Raw genomic sequence first — 11,155 nt, forward strand, 5'->3', positions numbered from 1 at the left:
TGTGAAAGTTCTTGACTCAAACTGACATGAAAATGAGTCAAACATCAATCAGACCAGACATTTCAGCTCTACACGATGACCACATATTCAGTCATATTGTCTGTTATCCATTAATTTATCAGTGAACAGTTGGTGATATATTTTCAGACATCTGCCCAAAACTTAAATGTATTATCTCATCCATTTGGCAAGAAATCAGGATCTTTGGCAATTTTTTGTAAATTAACCATATCTTTATTAATTCTCACTCTTTACATGTTTAGAAGTTACAGTTTTCCACAAAAAGTAGGCACTGGCACCTGTCATCTCGACTTATCTCTCTGTAACAGGAAAAGGTTAGAAAAAGTAGTGGGAACCAGCTGAACAGTGAACAAAGTTTCATGGTAAACTTTGGCCAACATAAACAAAGGTGCAGCACGACCGCATGCGTCTCTCTCTGTCCAACCGGCACCTTCGGCCGTCTCTTTATCTTGCTCTCCCGCTGATCGTGCTACATCACGGCCCAGCCACGCCATCCTCGTCACACTCCTCACCCATCCGATTCAGGCCAGGTAGCCACTGGTCTGACTTAACCCCCCTCCCATCTATGGCCATTCTGTCAGCCGTGGTACACCTCGCTTCCTGTGAACCTGGGGGGTGAGACGAGGGGAGGCGTGGGGAGAGGAGAAAGGGCGAGCAGAGACACAGAGAGAAAGAGGAGCAGAGAGAGAGAGAGAGAGAGAGAGAGAGAGAGAGAGAGAGAAGAACTTGCTTGCCGACTCCTAGATGTGCCATTGCACAGTCCACAACTGCTCCTCTGCCCTCTGGCGGACGCCAGCTCGTGGCTCCCCCAGCGGATAACAGAGAGTCTTCCGGACCCTGGTGGATGGAACCGCTCCCCTTCTCGTCAGATGGCCATGGTTACTCTGGCTCGTGGCGGCCGGCAGCAACCCCTTCGTCCCCAGTCAGACAGCTGTGGCTGTTCCCCTGGCAGATGGCAGCGGCGAGGACTTCGCGACACCACATACCTCCTCCCTCCCGGGTATCAGCACCACTATAACACAAAGGACGGGCAAGGAGGAGATGGGAAACTTAACTTAAAACCAACATAAACAAACATGCTGCGCAGCCGCATATGTCTCTCTCTGTCAAAGCAGCGCCTCCGGCCACCCTTTATCTCACTCTCCTGCTGATCCATCGCCAACCATGCCATTCTCCTCATCACATGCTCATAAATGCCTACAATAGCCTGCAGACCATTCAGGAGCGGGAATGCATATACAAGAGCACAAGTTTTGCGAGAGAATGCAAAATAATTTGCAAGAGAATGCATAGATTAATAAATCAAACTAGTCTTTCCTGTCTCGCAGTGGCAGTTTTTTTGAGTGCACATTGACTGGGTCCCAACTCCCAGTTACAATAAACTGATTTACTGTAAATGCATATATGGGTCATGCTTAGAAAACAGTGCCATTTATGTGTCATGTGTGTCCTTCTGACGTATTACTGATATAATTAAATGCATGAGCATTTTGCCAAACAAACATACCTCGAGTCTTTAGTGACCAGTGTTACAGTTTAACTGGTTTTAATGTTAAAGGTGCACTCAGTAATTTTTTTTCCTAATTTCAAAGTTTTACTTCTAAAGAAATTTATATAATTTTGAAACATTTGTATAAAATCATGATCACTCACATGAGATCTCTAGTCATACCAGTAACCTTACAAAAGCTATTTTATGGGGCCTGGGTAGATCAGTGAGTAAAGACACTGACTCTCACCCCTGGAGTCGCAAATCCAGGGTGTGCTGAGCCAGCCAGGTCTCCTAAGCAACCAAATTGGGCAGAAAAGGGGAGACATTTTTATTTAAAATAAAAGCTGTTTTATTATACATGGGGCAGGGGCTCCCTCATGGCAGCCATTTTAGAATCGCATGACCAGCTAAATCGCTTAATCTCAGAAACCGTCTTGTTATTGGACACTTTCACTCTTGGAATAAACGGCTGATTGTGAATAGTGATTTTTTACAATGGCATAGACTGTAACTGAAAACTATTGATTTTGAATGATGCCGCTTCCACACCACTAGATGTCACTGTAAGTCCAAGATGATACAAACAAAACTTTACTGAGTGCCCCTTTCATTTAGCTTTTTTCAAAATGCAAATGTAATTTCACAATATATATTTTTTTTCTAAAGTGCTTTAGCTGAATTTTTTATATAGAAAAAAATAAGCATACTAACCTATTCTGTGTAAAGTTATATCACTTTGATGAAATTAAGATGTAATGCCATAAAGCCTAAAACGACCATGCAAATGATGAACTTTACAGCTCACATACACAAGTTTTAACAGAAAATTGATTTGTTAATCACATCGGTGTGTTAAAAATTGGCCCAATTCACTTCCATTGTACGTGCTTCACTGTAACCTCCATTTTTGCTTTTTTTTTTTTTTACAGAAAAGGAAGTACGATACATTTTATTTGTATTTTTTTTTTGGTAATCAGCATTATGCAACAAATGCTGTCAGTTGAGCTTAACTTGAATTAAACATGGAATATTCCTTTAAACAATGTGGTCTAGTGCAATTATATTTTAGTCACTTTTGCATCTTTAGCCCAGTAACTTTCAAAAGGAAAACATTTTGAATCGTACAGGATAAGCACAAAACATGTTTTGAAAAAGACATGCCATGGGTTATAATTATAATTACAAGACACTAAATCTGAGTGATACTGCCATAATTTACCATTTACTAGCCTTTAACTTTATCTTTTCAAAGTACTATAAGTAGACCTATACACCAATCAGCCACAACATTACAATCACCTGCCTAATATTATGTAGGTCAACCACGTGCCACCAAAACAGCTCTGACCCATCGAGGATGAATCGGACTTGTTGGTCCAGCAGATCCCATATATGCTCAATCTTTAAGTAGGTGTCAAAGTAACATCCACATGAATGCCAGGACCCAAGGTTTCCCAGCAGAACATTGCCCAGAGCAACTGTCTCCGCCGACCTGCCTTCTTCACATGGTTCATTCTGCTGCCATCTCTTCCCCAGGTAAACGACGCACACGCACCCGAACGTCCACATTATCTCAAATAAAACGGGTTCCTGGTCCAGTTTTGACACTCATGTGCCCATTGCAGGTGGTTTAGGCTGTGCACAGGGGTCAGCATCCATGGGCACTCTGACCGATACGCAGCAAGCGTACTGTGTGTTCCGTCACCTTTCTGTCGTGGCCATCATTAAGATTTTCAGCAATTTGTGCTACAGTAGCTCTTCTGTGGGATCGGACCAGACAGGCTAGCCTTAGTGCCCCACGTGCATCAATGAGTCTTGGGCACCCATGACCCTGTTGCCGGTTCACCGGTTTTCCTTCCTTAGACCACTTTTGGTAGCTACTAACCATTGCATACCGGAAACACCCCAAAAGACCTGCCGTTTTGGAGATGTTCTGATCCAGATGCCAAGCCATCACAATTTGGCCCTTGTCAAAGCTCAGATCTTTACACGTTTTTCCTTCTTCCAACACATGAAATTCAAGAACTGGCAGTTCACTTGCGGCCTAATATATCCCGCCCTTTAACAGGTGCTATTGTAATGATATAATGTTATTCACTTCACCTGTCAGTGGTTTTAATGTTTATCAGTGTAAATTCCAAACTTATAGTGATTGGATAGAAATAAAGTGCTGTTATAGGGTTAGTAAGTTAGTAACGGGCTAAATAACTACTGGCCCTTTGCAAGGCCACATATGTTGGTGGCAATACTTTCAGAATCGGACACTGAAAAATATTTGTTGACCGCAATTAGGATTGAGGGTAGATATGCATCCCCTCATATGTGTTCGTTTAGGATTGTAGTAGGCCTATAGGATGTATAATGGACGTACTGTGACATCTAGTGGCTAGTATCCAAAACACACCAAAATACCACCATTAAACAGAGTTGTTCCATCTCTGACAGCCACAGATCTGCCAACATTCCCGATATTACCAGGTCTCTCCCGTTTTTCCTCACTCCTCCAGCTGTACTCCCGATTTACAATTTCCCCGATAGACTCACGATCTTCCGCATCAACACTTTGATTCTCATAATGTATTAGACCTCGCGCTGCCACTTGTCCCGTAAAATATGTGATCGTCCCTTTTTTATATATGAAAAGAACGATGAGTCCCGAATTAAATCAATAGCCTACGGGACGCGATTTGTCCCGTTAAAGGGTAACTAAACCCTAAACCAACTTTTTTTAGTTAATGATCTGTAAGCATGGGGCTTTATTAGTACTGGTCATTGATTCAAGTAATTTTTTTGACATTTGTGTATGAAGTGTTTTAATTCTACAATATATGGTGTAAAAACGTCCGAGTGCTGCCCTCTTCAGGTTGAACGGTGGCTACTGCAGTTGAATTTTCCTATTGGCTGTTTGCGGTACTTCGTGACGTAAGCGGTGACAGCTGACGTAAGCAGGTTCCAGCTCACCACGCCAGATTCATGTACATGTCGTCTTGCGACCGTGTGAGGAATAATAATAACATAGAGTCTGACAGCAGCTGTCAATTAATCCGTCACTACGAGTCTCAGGTGCTCTAATTTTCTTTTTCTCCCGAGGTTTTGGTAAAATTGGGAGAGTAATGAGACAATTCATTGAAATTAGCCAGTTTAATTTCACAAATAAATGAAATCAGAAGAGGAGGAATTGCAATCAAAAGGGAGCAGTTGCCCTTCTGATAGGACTGTAAAATTGTCCTGATATTGCTCCTATCGCAGGTTGCCAACGGTTCTGACCCAAAAGCATATCGTCATGGCCCTGTTCAAGCTGGCAACCTGCACCAAGTAGTGGGGAAACTTTAGGTCTTAGTATAAGCACCATCGATCGATTTGTATTTGTGTGCACAGCTAAGGGTTTAAATATGATATATTCATGATATTCAATAGGCTATTTTGAACAATAATCTAATCTAATCTGTCCCGCATATTTGTCCAGCAATTTTTAACGACCAACTGAACTTTTATAATCTCATATTAATTTTAGTGTCGTAATCCAATGTGCAGTTTCTGAAGAAGCTCAGCAAATGATCCAAGGTAAAGAGATTTAGATTTAAAATATTTAAAAGTTTTAAAATGTTCAAAAGCTAGTTTTCTGAAAGTGAACTCAGCATTGGACAAATAGTTCAGATAGTTTATAGTCTTGAAAAAAGTGCAGAACATTCTGCGAATGTCATTCAGCCAACTTTTTTCGTCAACAGAACAGGATAAAGCTAATTTACGTTTGAAAAGGCAAGTATTCCTTCGTTTGGTATTTTTATTTATTTATTTTTTATTTTTTATTATATGGTAATGTATTTAATATAATAAAGGAAATTTTGACAGCATTTCAAAAGTTAAGCTAAACAATAATTTTATACAATTGGTCTATATGTTAGTGTTCCAAAAAAAAAAAAAAAACACTGACGCTTTTCTCCTAGTTTTGTGTATTTATTTTTAATAAATGCACAGAAATGGTATGTTTTTGCATTGTGGTCTAATCCATGACTTATTTTGTATGGTGTGGAAAGTAACTTTAATAAATAAACGGATGGCTACTGTAATTAAATTAATCACAATAAGTGGCCATTCATTTGTTCTCTAGTGCACTTGATGATGACAGATGGATGATACAAGATATTTGTGTTGGCACTCCTGGAAGTGTCATGAAGCAGATGTGTTTGCAGCATCAGATTTGTGCAGGTGTGCTGTCAAGACCAATCCATATTAGTGCGAGTAATGCTTCATGTACAATAAATTGGCTTTTAAGGATGTATACCTTGTCATCATGATTAACACAGTCAATGGCTGTGCCGATTTTTTTGTTATTTTTATTGAACAACAGAAGGTTTAATGTAAACGTTCAATAAGATGTATGTAAAGGGATCAATGGAAAGGAGGAGGCGAGAACCGGCTTGACAATATAAATAATACTTTAATATAAAACTTAAACAGAAGACAAACACACACATATGACGGACATGTCCGTAAACGATCTCTCTCTCATGCACGATCCTCTGCAGTCGACCTTTATCCCTCTCAGAGGCTTGATTAGCCTAATACCGGACCGGGTGTGTAGGATCCGCCCTGCCACAATGTCCACAATTACATAGATCCAACAATGTATGAATACACCCACTGAGACTAGAAGTACAGGGGAAGGAAAAATAAATCATTTAAAAATACCCCCCAAAAACAATAGAACACACACCGCGCCACTATATATAAAAAGATTAAGTAGTTTCAACATTTAATTTGTTAGTTTAAGGCCTGCATGAACTTGAAGATATTATGTTCTACAGTACTACTCAATTCAAATGTAAAACTTAATGCCAAAAGTAAATAGTAATTTTTATTGTTTGTAATCTTTACAATGCATCATCATCAATCCTAAAATAGAAAACCTTGGCATATTTATTCACTGATTTGTGTAAATTTCACAGTTGAATTTTTATTTACTTTAATAATTAATGAGCTTGCAATTTTATTTACACCATTTTCATTGTTGATTTTGTTGTTACATATGGTACCTTCTTGTTTTGTAAAGTCTGAAGTTAAAAATTACTAATCAAATTACTAAATCAAAATGACTAATTCAAACTTCTAATTAATAAACTACATAGCATACAATAAGCTTTCATGTAGAAGGCATCTAAATACGCTTATAAGAAAAGTACAAAATGTGAAATGTTCTAGAATGTTCATTTAAGTGATATGTTCCATGTATATAATGAGATTTGTAAATAAAAGTTTCTGTATTAACTGAAATATTTAAGTTAAATGCTCTCACTTAGTTTAACCAATAAATAAATATGTCATGAAGTTTAAAAAAAAAACTAAAAACTATATATATATAGTTGATTTACTGTATATACAGTGCATCCGGAAAGTATTCACGGAAAATCTGCTCCATGCCATGTCACAGCCAAGCTTCATTTTGCTCCATGCCCTGTCACAGCCAAGCTTCATTTTGCTCCATGCCCTGTCACAGCCAAACATCAGTCTGCTCCATGCCCTGTCACAGCCAAGCTTCAGTCTGCTCCATGCCCTGTCACAGGCCCACCTCTACTCCATGAGTCGGGGTCCGCCGGCCGCGTTCCACAAGCTGAAGCCCGTCATGGCCAACAAGCCAGCATTGCAAGCCTCGTCCGTCCCAGAGCCAGTGTTGCAAGCCGCATCCTTCCCAGAACCAGCGTTGCAAGCTTCAGCAGCCACGTTATGCCATGTTGCCATTCCAACCTCGTCATACCATGTTACCATGTCCGCCACGTTAAGTGGCCCTGCCTTGATCTTCCGAGCCTCTGGCTCCACCCTGGCCCTTCGAGCCTTCAGCTTCTCTCCAGGTTCCCAGTTCTCCATTTTCCCCCCTCGAGCCTCCAACTTCCATGGCTCTGCCCCTCGAGCATCTCATTGCTCCACCTTCCACTGACTCTGCCCTGGTCTCATGCTCCACACCCTGTCTTGCCAGACCATGCCTCACAACCAATCTCTCTCCCTTCCATTGCTCGCCGGTCTATTGCCATAGATAGCGTCCATTTGGTCGAACCACTTTCTTCTGTTTGAATCACTCCGGCTGTTTTGTTCCTTGATGGTTCTGTAGTCACGTTTAAGTTTTTGTTTTACATTTCCCTACACTGATGGTAGGTCTGGTGGTAGCTGTGTGCAGCCAACAGCTGAGATACTTCCTGAAAGACTTTTTCGTTTTGCGTCCTTTCATTCATCGCTAACGAGAGGAAGGTCTGCACCTCGTTTATTGACCAAGGCGTGGTTTTGCGCACAGCCATTTCTTTTTACAATTCGAAAGTCGTGTGAAGAAATGATATTGCTTTTGCTGTTACTAACTTTAAAACTAGTGGGTTGATGTCCATTGTCACTTTATTTAGTTGATCAGCTACTGGAAAGCTTGCTTCAAAAACAACTATATTAATAATAATGCATTTTATTTAATGGCGCCTTTCATAACACCCAAGGTCACCTCACAAGTAATATACAGGTCACTGCATAGGACAATACACACAACAAACAAGCTGCATACAGATAAAATGCATTAAAAAACTCAATACAAAATGTTATAAGAAAGCTTGTATAAAAAGATATGTCTTAAGACGCGTTTTAAAAGTCAACAAGCAGTCGCTGTTGCGAATATCTAGGGGTATAGAATTCCATAGGCGGGGGGCAGCATAACTAAAGGATCTGGCACCCATGGTAGTTAGTCGAATCCTTGGTAACACAAGAGAAATTGAAGATGAAGATCTGAGAGCACGTGAAGGAGTGTAAACATGGAGAAGTTGTGTAAGGTATTGGGGTGCAAGATTATGAAGTGCCTTATAGGTAAGTAACAGGATCTTGAATTCAACTCTATACCTTACTGGAAGCCAGTGTAATTGCTGAAGAACTGGAGAGATGTGCTCAGTAGAAGGTGTTCTACATAGAACACGAGCTGCAGAATTCTGAACCAACTGAAGCTTATGTAGCAATTTAGAGGGAACACCTGTGAAAAGAGCATTACAGTAGTCTATACATGAAGTGACCAGTGCGTGAATAAGAACAGCAGTATTATTATTTGAAAGGGACGGAGACGGTTAATATTACGCAAGTGGAAGTATGCAATCCGCGTAATATTATTAATTTGAGTTTCAAAAGATAGTGTGCTATCCATGATGACACCCAAACTTTTAACCTGTGAAGAAGGACAGATTGCAGTATTGTCAATGTACAAAGTAAGACAGTTCGATTTAGACAAAACAGATCTAGTGCCAACAAGCATTGCCTCAGTTTTGTTGCCATTTACCTTCAAGAAGTTAGCTGAAAGCCAATCTTTAATTTCAGCTAAACAGCTGGACAAGAATAGTGGTGGAAATGAACCAGTGGGTTTGGCAGACAGGTAAAGTTGGGTGTCATCTGCATAACAGTGGAAATGAATCCCGTATTTCCACAAAATATAACCAAGAGGGAGCATATAAATAATGAAAAGAAGCGGGCCCAAGACAGAACCCTGGGGAACACCAGTGGTGACTGTAGATGTTCTTGATCGAAAACCTTTTAATTGAATACGCTGACTGCGTCCAGATAGATATGACCTAAACCAAGACAGTGCAGTGCCAGTAATACCAACAGAAGTTAATCTGTCAAGAAGTATCTTATGTGAGACAGTATCAAAGGCAGCGCTCAAGTCTAGAAGGACAAGTATGGATAAAAGCCCAGAGTCAGCTGCCAACAATAGATCACTGGTTATTCTGACAAGAGCAGTCTCAGTGCTATGGTGGGGACGAAATCCAGATTGAAATTGTTCATACAAGTTGTTATTAGAAAGATGTTCATGAATTTGAACTGCAATACAATTTTCCACTACCTTAGGGATAAATGGTAAATTTGAAATTGGACGAAAATTATCAAAATTAAATGGATCACCCCCAGGTTTCTTAAGTATGGGAGTAATAATAGCAGATTTAAGATGTGGAGATACAGAACCAGACACAAGTGAAGCATGAACAATTTTTGAAATCAATGGCAACAGGGCTGGTAAACAAGCTTTCACTAAAGGAGTAGGTAGAGGGTCTAACTGACAAGTCGAAGATTTAGATTTACCTATCAGACCCACTATCTCTGAAGTAGTTGGTAGTGTAAAGTTAGAGAAAACAGAGTGGGGAGGTGTGTGAGTGATAGATTGACAAGAGTCATTGTGAAGAGTACCAGTAAGTAGGCCTAATTGCTGATGTACAATTTCAACCTTAGATGCAAAAAAAGTCAACAAACAATCACATAAGTCAGTGGAATACACATCAGATGGCAAAGAATCAGTTGGTTGCAGAATATTGTTTACCACCAAAAAAAGGGACCTAGAATTCCCATTGCTAATTCTAATTATGTTTGATAAGTAATCAGATTTAGCCTTGGACAGTGCATTTTTATAGATTTGAATATGTTCAGCATACATTTCTTTATGAACAGTAAGGCCAGACCTGGCGTACAATCGCTCTAACCTACGGCCTTTAGTTTTAAGTTCACACAGTTCAGGTGTAAACCTAGGAGCTGAATGTACAAATGAAACAGTTCGAGTTTTCACAGGTGCGAATTCATCTAAAATCATGTTCAGTCCATCATTGTAGTATGTAACTAGTTCATCAACAGTAGAAAAATCCAATTTACTGGAGAAGATGGCAAGTTTATCAGCAAGAGTAGGCACATCAATGTTCTTAATATTCCGAAATGTGATCGGACGACACAGGTTTACCTTAAAAACTGCCAATTTGGCACAAAAGGACACCAGCAGGTGATCCGATATGGACAGATCAGAAACAGAACAATTGTAAGGTGTTATACCAGAACAGCAAACAAGATCAAGAGTATGCCCCTTAGTATGAGTGGGCAGTGAGTTAAATTGTTTCATACCAAAGCAATCCAAACATGATAAAAATTCACATGTAAATGCATTACTGACATTGTCTATATGAATGTTTAAATCACCCAGAATGATTACATTTGGAGACATGGAAGATAGATAAGTCAAAAGTTCAGATAGTTCAGTTAAAAAGGCATTATTGCTCTTGGGAGGACGGTAAATAGTTGTAAGGATGGTAGGAATTGCACCGTTGATTTTTAAGGCAATTGTTTCAAAAGAAGAATATGTAGACAAAGTTAACTGAGATACATTTAATTTCTTTTTATATAGTATTGCTAGCCCCCCTCCCCGTCCCGTATCACGGGATTTACAAACATAACTATATCCTGGGGGAACAGACTGGTTTAGATGAAAAAAGTCATCTGGTTTCTGCCATGTCTCAGTTAGACAGATAAAGTCAAACTCACGGTCAGACAGTAGATCGTACACCAGAGGTCCTTTATTGGAGAGAGATCGTATATTAAATAATCCAAAGGAAAAATTGTTTTTACCAGAATCGTTGCCAACCGATCTGGCCAGGTTGGTTAATGCACTGTGATCGACAGTCCGTGTGAGCCTCCTCGGTGAGCGTGGTTTAGATGACCAAATGGACCTTATTTGACATGAGCCATCAATGTTGTAACTCCGCCGAGACCCACGATGTATATATTTCTGACGTGGTATATACACAACATCCAAGGGAAGATGTGGTGCAGACGGAAGATTAAAAGGACGCAAACGGAGCTGAATAAGTT

This window comes from Xyrauchen texanus, chromosome 39 (genome assembly GCF_025860055.1).
Source record: "Xyrauchen texanus isolate HMW12.3.18 chromosome 39, RBS_HiC_50CHRs, whole genome shotgun sequence".
NCBI classification, from domain to species: Eukaryota; Metazoa; Chordata; class Actinopteri; order Cypriniformes; family Catostomidae; genus Xyrauchen; species Xyrauchen texanus.